General features: G+C 45.6%; 1 protein-coding gene across 1 annotated transcript in view; it reads right to left on the reverse strand.

The window, feature by feature from the left end:
* The window catches only part of PLA2G15 (phospholipase A2 group XV), a 146,525-nt gene that overhangs the window by 28,814 nt on the left and 105,350 nt on the right, over positions 1–12,361 (reverse strand). The gene's annotated exons all lie outside the window — the stretch shown is intronic.

Raw genomic sequence — 12,361 nt, forward strand, 5'->3', positions numbered from 1 at the left:
TCCCGGTGGCAAATGGAGGTCTTTTTGGAGAACTCTTCATTAAGGAGTTATCACGCTTCGTAAACGCCTTCTCATATATGGACAACACCCAGCAGTCCATCAAGAAGGTCTTCCACCAGCAAATTTTTGGCCGGCTGAAAGAGGAATAGGGCGCTTCTCCGGTACATATAACTCCAACCTCCATAAACTCCAAACAAGGTGCTCTATCCAGTGAAAATCATTTAGAGACTACAGGGGCTGTCCAACAACCCTGAACCAGGGACAGACAATCGATACACCTAAGAGAAGGTTCAGGAGGAAAGGTCACATAGATAATACAACTTCCCACATACAGTAAAAATTGAAAATGAAGAAAAAAAAGAGAAAGAAAAAGAAGCCTATAAATACATAAATTCAGAAAAAGTTTTTAAATTTAAAAAAACATAGTTTATTCCATAAATTTTAAAGTTAAAAGGATGGTTACGCTCAAGACAGAATGTTGGTATACAAAAAAACAAACATCACAAACCAAACATGTGGCTTAACAAAGAACATTACATGTGTAAAGGAAAAACACAAACAAAAATATTGTGTCCTTCAAGAATTATGGCCACAAAAAGCGTTGACGCTGTATTACTGCACAGTCATCATTAGGACTGGAATTCACTTGAGCTTTACAAAGCTTTCTAGAAAGAGGACGGACCAAACGATAATGGATGGCTATCAAGATAATTCCAGCTAGCGAAAAACAGATTTCAGAAGAGACACACTGTGTCCAAAGATTGCAATTTAATGGATAATTGATGTCAATACTCCACCAGATCAACCGCCCAATAAATCGGCGGTATAGATTCCCGGCACACGACTAGAGTTCCAAAAACGCCTCAATAGAATACTTGGCCTATCCAGTGGAAAGACCACAAGAAATTTGGAGGGCTCTACCCCTCAAGAGGTTGTGTCAGAGGATGTGGCGGCAAAGGAGATTTCAGAGGAGCCAGTAATGCTCCAGATGGCATGACCGGTAAGAGATATCCCTTCCTCCCTACTAATTAGGGGTGGGGGAGAGGACTACAGTGGTTCAGTCACACTTGGGCGTCCATAAAAAGGGGTGCAAGGGTACTTCAAACCATTATGGGATTACACAGAGTTTTATGCAAGTCCCATCAAAACTCCCATCCCGTGGTCTTGTCACAAAAAGGGAAGGGATGGTAAACCAAGATGTGAGAACTTCTCGAAAAAGGGGCCATCACCCCTTATTTCCTTCACCCTGGGGATTCCTGAACAATATTTTTCAAGTGGAGAAGAAGGACAAAGGTGTCAGACCAGTCATAAATTTAAAGATTTCAGTCGATGGGTGATGTATTGCCATTTCAAAGTGGAGGGCATCCACCTCTTGTGAGCTCTTTGTTGCCCAACGACTGGTGGGAACGCCTCGATTTAAAGGGCACCTACCTCACCAGTCCAATATTTCCTCCCCACAGACTGTTTCTAGGGTTCGGGTGGGATGACCAGATTTTCAATTTCACATGCCTACCCATCGGACTATGCTCGCTCGGTACCTTGGTGCGTCACCAAGGTGTTGCGGCAGGTCATGCAGTGACTTTGTGCTCTGGGAGATCGACTAATACTGTACCTGCACAACATTCTTCTAATGCACCAGAAAAAATCAATTTTAGTCTCCTAACTATAAACAACCAGGTGTCTTCTGCAAGAACTTGGATTTGTAGTGAACATCCAGAAATCGGAGTTTGTCCCAGCGCAACAAAATTACCTTTCTGGGATTTAAAATTGACAGTGCGACAGCACCTCAGAATGTCACAGAAAAATACGTTCTTAATCCGTTGGGAGTTGCGCAAAAAGTTGGAGAGGGAGAACATCTTGCTACATCATCTGGCCAGGATTGTAGGTCTTCTGTTGTCAATCTAGGCGATCTTTACGGGTCCACTAGATTACCAGGCTCTGCAATGCCTGAAGGCGCTGCACTTCCGGAGGGTCAGAAGTATGCGCAAGAGATTTCTCTTTCTCCAGAGGCCCGGACGGAGCTTCAGTGGTGTCTCGATCACATGCAGGCCTGGAATGGCAGAGTCATCTTCAGGTCAGCCCCCAATCTGGTTATCGAGTCAGATGCTGTGGACACAGGAGGACAGTGGTCAGAGCGAGATGAGGCTCTCCACATCAATTGTCTGGAACTACTCGCAGGATCTTACGCAAAGAGGAGTTTAGCGGCTAACAAGGTGTCTTCTGCCATCCTGCTGAAGATGGACAACATCTTGACAGTCAGATATATAAACTGCCTGGAGAGTACCCAGTCCAAGTTATTGACAGGCTTGGCCTGGGACTTTTGGAACTACTCTCTGGAACACAAATTATCAGTGACGCTGGAATTCCTGCCGAGGAGACTCAATCAGTCGGCCGACTGGCAATCCAGACACCTGAAGGACTACATCGTATTGGAAACTGGATCCCTCTCTTTTTCAGAGAATTATGGTTTGTTGGGGCCCATGCCAGATACATTTCTTTGCGTCAAGGCTCAACCATCAACCTCCAGCTTCTTTCAGTTGGTGTCCGGATCCTCTAGCAGAGGCAAAGGATGCCTTCCTGAAAGATTGGAGTCAGTTTTGGGGAGATGGGTTTCCCCCACTTTTAATGGTAGCCAGACTCATGGCATTGGTCAAGCTCAAAAGGTGGAAGTGATCCTGGTGACACCACTTTGGAAATCACAAGTATTGTATCCAGTTCTTCTGAGGAAATCACAAGTATTGTATCCAGTTCTTCTGAAACTTTCTATGGATGTTCCAATCCCACTTCCCCAGACTCCTAGTCTATTGACGGACCCTCAAGGCAACTTCCACCAACTGGTTCAGGACGGGACCCTCCTACTGATGGGTTGGAGAATTACAGGGGATGTTGGGAAGTCCCAGGCCTTTCGTCACGGGCTGTCTTCCTCATGATAAGAGCCTGGGCCAATTCTATCATTAGGCAATACATTTTGGCATGGAGGAGATGGTCACGCTGGTGTCTGAGAAGGTGTCTTGATCCCGTGGTGGCAGATATAGTGCATTAAGTAAATCTTTTGCCTGAATTGGTTGACAAGGAGTTGGCTTACCACATTATCAAAGAAAGCAGATCGGCAGATCTTGCTGGGACATACGCCTATTCATGAGGTTCTGGTCGGGAAACGCTCACTAATCTGTCATCTCCTAAGGGGTATAAGGCGGTCTTTCCAACCGGAGCTGAAGAACTCCTCCCTTTAGGATGTTAAAGTAATTCTCAGAATGCTGCACTCGTGGCAGAATAATCAGTATTTGTCTCATAAGAAGTGAACAGGTAAATTAGCACTCCTGTTAGGTCTCATTTCTTGCACAAGAGTTTCTGATGTTCGAACCCTATATACCGGAGGACGACGGCCGGACAACAGGTACAAGGCAAGCTCTGACCAGAAAGACTGGTCATCCCCTTACCGCTTCCCTCCAGGAAGCCTTGGCTAATAACCCAAAGCGTATGCATGAGAAGGGAATCCCCCTCTCACATATAGAAAAACGCCTTAGTGTGTGTATCACATAGTCTGTACCACAACACTAGTCTGTTTTATTTCACCACACCTTTTTAAAAATCGGTCCTGAGGAAAGCCAGAATACTCTAAGGCACTGGCTGAAACATGTCGACCATCTGAAGGACGCAGGGGGCAGTAACTCGCCACCCTTGCGCGTCCTGTAGCCTTACTTTTAACCGCTGGAGACGGCCCAGTTATTAAAATTTAATTTACCCTCGGGTACTGGGACCACCACCAAGCCGTTTTAAATCACAACTCACCCAACCTCACTGCACTCTCAGCAATATACCAGCTCCGCTGTAATCAGGCGTCGTAGCACACCCGGGACATACTAGGTGTCACTGGGTGGGCCCGATGATGAAGCATGCCACCAACTAGGTTGGTGGGTGAGGGCTTCATGAATACACCAACAAGGTGCCCGTGACAGAACTAATTTGAGTACTGTAACACTTTGGTCAACTTAAGCTAGTCCTTTTTGTTTAATCACATATAAACCCTAGGGGACTCGAACTAGCTACCTAGTCCTCTCTCTCCCTCTTTTTATACGCGAACCCTATATATTACTGCACATATGTTTACGCTGGAAGTGATTTCATTTACTATTTCATGACACACTAAATCCAATATCAAATTGGTTCACTACCCGGTTTTTCCGGGTCATCCAAAGTTGTGTGTGATCTGTTGCTTGAGACCATACAAGACTATGACTGAGGAATATAGACCACCTGGGATGGCTCAATAGTTTATTTCCCTTTCAAGACAGTCTGAGAGACGACTATCGCCTGATGGGTGAGGTGGGTCCTACAAGAAGCAGGTACTGATAAGTCTTCCTTTGGGGTTCATACCGCAAGGGGAGCTATGACGTTGAAGGCCTTCTCCCTGGGGAGCCTCCTATACTCAGAATGGCTGATAGGTCTTCTGATTCAACTTTTAAGACCTTTTTTTTAAGCTGATCACTGGCATGGCTTCACTGGTGGTCAACCAGCTTTAAACTAGCATAATCTGAGCCTCCGGTCCAGACATAGACTAAAATATTTCCTAGCGATCATGAAGGAAAGCTTCCATTCTATTAAAGTCACGGAGATGAGAACCATCGCTCCCTATCAGGTATAACCTATTAATCTCCCTGTATCCGAAGAAACTTTCTGGATTGGATAAGTAGGTTTTGAAGGTTGTCGTCAATACAATGGTTTATCAAATGCTCATACAATATTTTGTTCTGAAATATACCCATCATTATGTTTAGCATGGACCTTAGTAGTCTGTAGATATCCTAATTGTTCCCAATGTCTGTTGATATTGATGATCAGTTTTAGACATGACTGATGGATCTGGGAACTTATCGTTTGTATCTTGTCATTTTTCATTAGGATCAAACCAGAAGACTTCTGAAAGAAAAAGTTGAGTTTAGGATGTTTTGCTCGAAGAAAGAGGAAGGGATTTTCCTTTATGTTGGGTATATGGGATTGACTGTGATTTTTATGTTGAGTTGTTGCAAAAACTCATGGGCTTTGTATTCTTTAGATAAAAATGTTTGGTTAAGGCTGCGGAGTTAATAAATAAAAGAGTAAATCATTATCCTCGCTGATAGAGCTTTTGACTGCCTAATCTAAAAAGGAGTCACAACCTTTGGTAAGAAGGCAGTCGGAGCACTCAGCTCAAGAGTGTGGAAAGGAATGTAGAGTAGGGTAGGGTAGTTACACTCCTAGTGCCTGCAGTTTACTCACACGACTAACTGACGTATTCACAATGAGAAAGACACTTTTCAGGGTCAAGAAATGCAGTGAGCAATGATGCATAGGCTCAAATGGTGTACACGTACGATATGTCATGACCAGGTTATGGTCCCACTTGGGCATCAAACATGATTGTGGAGGAAGTATGTGCGTCAAACCTTAATAACCACGTCAGAACTGGTTATTTAAACAATACAGGGGGTCTACCAAATGCAGAAAGGCCAACAAATACTTTTACAGTTCCCTCTCCAAGGACTTTCTGGGGTAAGGCAAAAACAAACGGAACTTCTGAACATTTAGCCTGTAAGGAGTCAATGTTTCAGGCACTACACCAAGAAACAAATGTATCCCAGTGCCTGGCAACGAGGATGACATCTAACATTTCAAACACCCTCTCAAGTATAGTTAATAGAGAGGTGTAAATTGTGGGTGTTCATATGTAGGGCCCTGCCTTTTTGGACAGGCATAAGTGCCTGACAAAGTGGTAGCTTAATTGGAGGACTGGTACTCATGCTCCATAATTTCAGGTGTCACACTCTCCTAGTCCAGTCCTGGGTATTTAAAGTGACATGGTGCAAGTCATTTTTGATCTTCAAGACTTGTGGTAGGAACGGAAAGGTGTACAGAAGTCCCTCACTCCATTTCAGACGGAAAGCATCTCCTAACAAGGTCTCCTGCTGAAACTCCAACTCGCATAATCATTGACTCAGTGTGTTCAACTGTGGCAAATAGGTCCAACTAGGGCTGCTCTCACTGATCGAATATGTCCTGTACCATTTCGGAATGCAGCTGCCATTCAAGATCTGCCAGATGTCTGCTCAATTCGTCCATTCTGGCATTTCGGGATCCTGTCAAAGTGGTGGGCTACTAAAAAAATGTTGTGCTGCTCCAACCGCTTCCAGATATGTAAAGCCTCTTGGTACAGGACCCAGCACCCCACTCCGCAGTGCGTGGTCTTTGAGGTCCTGCACCAGCCCCCCTTTGATGGACGGTAGGAATACCATCTGGGTCAGATAAATAGCCAACAGAGGATGCTGATCTCCATCTTCCTTAGATGATAACCCTACCCCCTAACCCAGTAGCGATGCATCTGACACCACTGTGAGCTCTGATAAGGGAAGGGCAAGCTTTCTGCTGAAGAATGAATTGGGATTGGTCAGCTACCATTACAATTGTTGGGCAGTCTCCTTCAAGATATAGATATAGTAGGAACAGCAGCCTCAATGCAGGCTCACCGGGTTTTCAGGTCCCACTGCAGGGTCCACAGGTGCCACCTAGATTTGTTGAAAAGGATGATGCACATGTTCAAGAGACGAAGAAGCCTTAGAATTTTCCTCAGTGATATCCAGATAATAGCCCAAATGTGTAGGGATTGATGCAGTGGAGGAGAGGCCATGAACAGCACTGTGTCCAAGATTGCCCTAATGAATGGAAGCCACTGTGAAGCAATCAGGTGGGACTTCAGCTGGTTTATGGCAGTGGCACCTGGTGGTCTCTGAAAGTGATGGGGAGTAATACTAGACATGGGTTCACCTAATATTTTCCAAAAAGACACGGGTACCCCCTTATGCCAAAAATTACAATATGTCAGAAGCAGAATTTTGGCATCTATACTACTCATATACCATGATTGACTTATATGTCAGCATTTTCCCATGGTTTATTTCCCCAACTATGCCTACCATTGTTAATCTGCCATGGTTGTCAGTTATTACTTCCAGTACACTAGCACCAGCAGTTTGTCATAGGTGTCCCTCATAAGCCAAGAATGACTTCCAGTATGTCAGGGCCTATATTTTTCAACGACTTTCCTCCCTTGTGCCAAGAATTTCCTCTCTTATGCCAAGAATTACCTCCAATATGTCAGCGACAGCAAGTTACCTTTGGTGTCTCCATAAGCCAAGAATTATTTCAAGTATGATATGGTCAGCAGCAGAATCACAAGCATAAAAACACTTTAACAAATTCACTAACTCCCACTCACTCGCTGTTTCATTCACACTCTCCACCTCACTCAGTAACTCACAATCTGTCACTTCTCATTCTGACTCGTAGTCACTCCCACTCAGTCACTCACAAAAATGTCCCCACAAACTCACAGATTCTCTAACTCTCCAACACACTTCGGCAGACTCACTCTTTCACAATCACTACTCCCTCACTCACAAATACTTGCATTCAGGGGGATTCGATTTGAACTTCTGGTGCACAGGTGCTCTGCTTTCATAAATAGGTTTCAGAAGGCTCCGTGGCACTTCTGCACCTGGCACACAATTGACAACTGCACCCTCACCCCACCCTCCCACTCCTTTTCATAATCTACCCCTCCCTCTGGCTTCTTTACTTACTCCCTCACTCATTCATACTATGTCTCACACACCCTTTGATTCTCACTCACTTTTACACTCATTGTGGCACTTAAAAACATCAAACTAACACACTGATACTCAATCTTAATTGCTCACAAGCACACATTTGCTTGCCTTTTTTTTCACTTGCTGGCAAACCCATAGCTTAATGGAAGGAGCACGGCACAAAACTGGTGCTGGACACTGTTTTTTTAGCTGAGATCCATGCCCGCTGCTTCCAAACAGAGCAGCAAGGCCAGGATTACAAAAGGAAAGACCGATCAACAGCCCTATCCCAGCCTTATGGTAAGATTGAAGCACAGCCCCATTAAAATCTGGCAGTGTTTTGGATTATGCCCCTGTGTTGCTCTATATTGCTCCTCATTGGTCAAGGGATGCACAGATGTGTGTCCTACCAGCTATATTTTAGCATATACGTTGTTCAGCCTGAGGCTTGCGTAGTAAGTCTGCTAAATAAAATGGATTATGCCAGTTGGCCGGGATTGTAATTGAACTACACCGATCACACATGCATCCTAGACATCTACCTACAGAGTCCTGTTTTTGTTAAATAGTATTCTGTAGATGGATCATTGCTTAGTCCCCTCAGATGACTCCGGTCATCAGGAGCCTGGAGACAGTCCGAGAGAGCTGATGATTGCACCCACAGAGTTCATTAAAAATCCCATAAGTTGTGTTTTCATCAAGACTATTCAATAGAATAAATAGCACAGTGTGTGGGCCGAAGCTCGGGGCATTAAGTGGAGCCTTGCACGTTACAGAGCCGCACCTTGAAGCCCCTGTGGAGGAGCTACCACTGGTTTATGGTGGAACCGAATGATGTAAACGTTCCACCTGGAGGAGGTCTAGGACTACAGCAAGCAAGCCGTTAGAAGACCGTAGTTGAAGATCAGAAATACAGGGCTCTCCCGACCTCCAAAGATGGGCACCGACCACGATCATCAATTTTTGAACACACATAGACTGTGGTGAGACTAATGGGGCAGCGAGGCAAATTGAAAGTGCTCCTACCCAACCCCGACTGTAGGTATTGCTTGTGGAGAGATCCAAGACAGGTACATGAAAAGATCGGTCCAGGGACAACATCCAGTCTCCTAGGACAAGGGTAGCTATGATCTGAGCCAATGTGAGTATTTTGAATTTGTCCTTCCACAGGAAGGCATTTAGAGGCTGATCGTCTAGAATAGTCCTGAGGACCCTGTTCTTTTTCAAAACAAAGAAGTAGTGTAATAACCCTCACCTCTCTCCGAATCCGGTACCTATATGCTGGCTCCCTTAGAGAATAAGAAAAGGGCCTTCTGCAGCAGGATGGACAGATGAGCCTTTGAAATTAGTTGTAGTGTGGGGAAGAAATGAAAGGCAAGAAGTATTCCCCTTTGAACAATCTGCAAGACCATTCTGTCAGACTTGATAGATTGCCAACCTAGGAAGAAATAATGAGTTCCGCCTCCTTAGTGTTGGGCGTGAATTACTGAGGGAAAACTAAACTGGTTTGGTATCTGCTTCAGCAGGGGATGAGGAGCAGGAGGACTGATGACCCTACTGTCCTGTGCAATGTCTGGAGGTGCCACGTCCGCAGCCCTAAAAAGGTTGAATGGTTTGTTCCATCACTTGCTGGGAAAGCTGCCAGTGGCTATAGGCTCGCCCTTAAAAAAGGCTCTTAATTTGTGAAACTGAAAGGGAAATTATTCTGCACAAGTCTAAGGAGCAAGCGTGGCCCTATGGTCTTTAAACCTTTTCCAGAACAGGGTCAGCTTCCTATACATAGAGTCTAGACCGATTAGAAGAGCATGTCCGTCAGCAATGCTTGCATGTTGGCAGAAAATCCAGTTGAACTCATCCAGGTGTACCTTTGAATTGCAACACTAATACAAACTGACTTGCCAGTGAAGTCAATGATGTCCAGGCATATACGGATAACCTACTTCGCCACTTCCTGCCCAACACAGATTATCTGAGCCATGTAAGCCCGATGGTCTACCGGGATGGTCAGCAATATCACAGGCCAATGCCATATGGCATGCATGTGAATGAAATGAAATGAAATGAAATTGGATTTATAAAGCGCATGGCTGCCCTGAAGCGTCCCAGCGCTGACTAACTAATAACAGAAAACTCTAAGAAAGAAAAAGGGAATTATGCACTCTTAGGAAAAAGAAAAGTTTTAAGGGAATTTCTGAATTTCATATAGGAAGGTTTTATCTGGATATCCCTGGGGAGAGCGTTCCAGTGTTTTGCCGCGTTCAAAGAGAACCGGCGGCCTCCAGTGCGGGCTTTCCTCACTCTGGGAATGGTAGCCAGGTTTTCCCCGTCAGACCGGAGGGCCCGCGCCGATCTGTAGGGGCGAATCAGGTTTCTCAAGGCCGGAGGGCCTTTACCTTGCAGTGTCTTGTGAGTGATGCAAAGTGATTAAGCAATTCGTTCCTGGATGGGGAGCCAGTGAAGGGCTCTCAGCAATGGTTTAGCTGAGGCTCTTCTTGGTGCCCCCATAAGCAGCCTGGCTGCGGCATTCTGTACTCGCTGCAAGGTGTTAATTGTGGCCTTAGGTGCAGCCAGAAGGAGAGCGTTGCCGTAGTCCAGCCTGGATAATATTAGGCCCTGGATTAGTAGCTTCCTGGATTGGAAAGGGGGGAGGACTTTCTGTACTGTACGCAGCAGGCCAAAGCAAGCGCCTGCGACTTTCTGTGCATGGATCCTGAAAGTTAATTGGGGTTCAAACCAGACCCCAAGACTTTTGATTTTTTCCCTCGATGGGGGCAATTCACCCATGCAGGGCGGTCAGTACTCAGAAGGCAGAGATGTAAATTGATGACCCAGGAGCATAATCTCAGTTTTAGCTCCGTTCAATTTGAGCTTTGAGTCAGTCATCCAGGAAAAAATTACGGTTAGGCATCTCGAGAGGTTGTCTGGACATCCCCCTTGTTGAGTCAGCGAGACGACAAGTTGCGTGTCGTCTGCGTAGCTGATGGATTTGATCCCGAAAGGGGCTACTACTTCTTCCAGCGGGGCCATATAAACATTAAACAATGTGGGACTCAGGGAAGATCCCTGAGGGACCCCACATTGGAGGGGTGTAGGTTTTGACATAGTGCCATTTTCCCAGATCCTAAAGGATCGTTTGTCCAGAAAAGATTCCAGCCATCTAAGGGCTGACCCCACGATACCTAGTTTAGTAAGACGGTGGACCAGAGTTGCGTGGTCAACGGTGTCGAATGCAGCGCTCAGATCCAGGAGGATCAGGGCCGCTGATCCCCCTGAATCTAAGATGCATCTAGCCTCTTCCGTCACCACTAAGAGGGCTGTATCCGTGCCCTGTCCTGGGCGAAAACCCGTTTGGGAGTCGCTCAGTAGGCCATTACTCTCCAAGAATCCTGAGAGCTGCTGATTCACCAGCTTTTCAGCGATTTTGCCCAATCCAGGTAGCAAAGAGATCGGGCGAAAATTGGCCAAATAGGTGGTGTCTAGTACTGGTTTCTTTAGGAGCGTTTTAATTTTGGCCTGTTTCCAACTCGGGGGAACAGTGCCAGTGATAAATGAAGTGTTTAACAGATCTGTGGCAAGAGGGGCGATGGTGCTCACAATTTGTTTAAGGATGTGCATAGGAGCTGGATCAGAGGGAGAGCCACTTTTTATGTTGGAGAGAGTATTGCAGAAGTCTTCCCTGGTGATACATCTAAACGCCTCGAGTCGGGGGCTGGTAGTTAAGGGAGGGGGGGCTTCGGTGACTAGTGTTATGGCAGTTGGAGGTAGGCTATCAAGAATTTTCTGTATTTTTTCGTCAAAAAACTCTGCTAGCAAGTCGCATCTTGATTCGGTTTCCTCTTGTAGGGTGTTTGAGGCTGGAATTTTAAGCAGCTGATTGACGATTTTGAACGTTTCCTTGGAGGAGTTGGCTGAAAGTCTGATTTTCTCCTCAAAAAAGGAAGCCTTAGTTTTCTGCCGTGCGGTTTTATAAAGTCTCAAGGCAGCCTGGTAGGAGGTTTTGCTATTAAGTGCCCAGTCTCTCCTCCAGATGCGTTCCGACTTTTTGCAGGATTTTCTGAGGTCTCTTAATTCGGTAGTGTACCAAGGAGATTTAAAGGTGCTGCTCTTCTTTGTCACCATTTTTAGGGGCAGAACCATGTTTAAGGAGTTATTGAGCAAGTTCTGGAAATTTATGTCTGCTAGCAAGACATCAGCCTCTGCCTCAGGAGCCGATTGTTCGAGGGCAAGTTTCAAGTTTTCCACCGATAGTTTCGGCCAGGCTCTTTGAAGTATGCGGGGCGAGAGGCACTAATCTCTTCTGATCTGATTTCCCAGGAGAAGGGAACTACAAAGTGGTCAGACCATGGTAGGGGCAAAGGGGGTTTAACTCGGAGCTGGATGTTATTTGAAAAAACTGGGTCCAGCAGATGTCCTTTGCTATGAGTAGCTTCCTTGTTCAAAAGATTTAGTTCAAAAGTTTTAAGATTTAAGATGAGATCGGCAGCCACTTTATCATTAAGGTCATCAAAATGCAGATTCAGGTCTCCGAGAACCAGGAAGTTGGGTGCCCGAGCAGCCGCTGCTAAGGTGACTTCTAATAGGGAATCAGCAAAGTGCTTTATGGAGCCAGGCGGGCGGTAAATAAGGAGTCCTGAGAGGGAATAGGTGGGGGTTACCTGAATGCTAAAACAGGCACTTTCTGAGTCTGAAATGCCGCCGTCCATGTAGTTGACTAACAGGCAGACTGCGCTTATGGACCA

This window comes from Lissotriton vulgaris, chromosome 12 (genome assembly GCF_964263255.1).
Source record: "Lissotriton vulgaris chromosome 12, aLisVul1.2, whole genome shotgun sequence".
NCBI lineage: Eukaryota > Metazoa > Chordata > Amphibia > Caudata > Salamandridae > Lissotriton > Lissotriton vulgaris.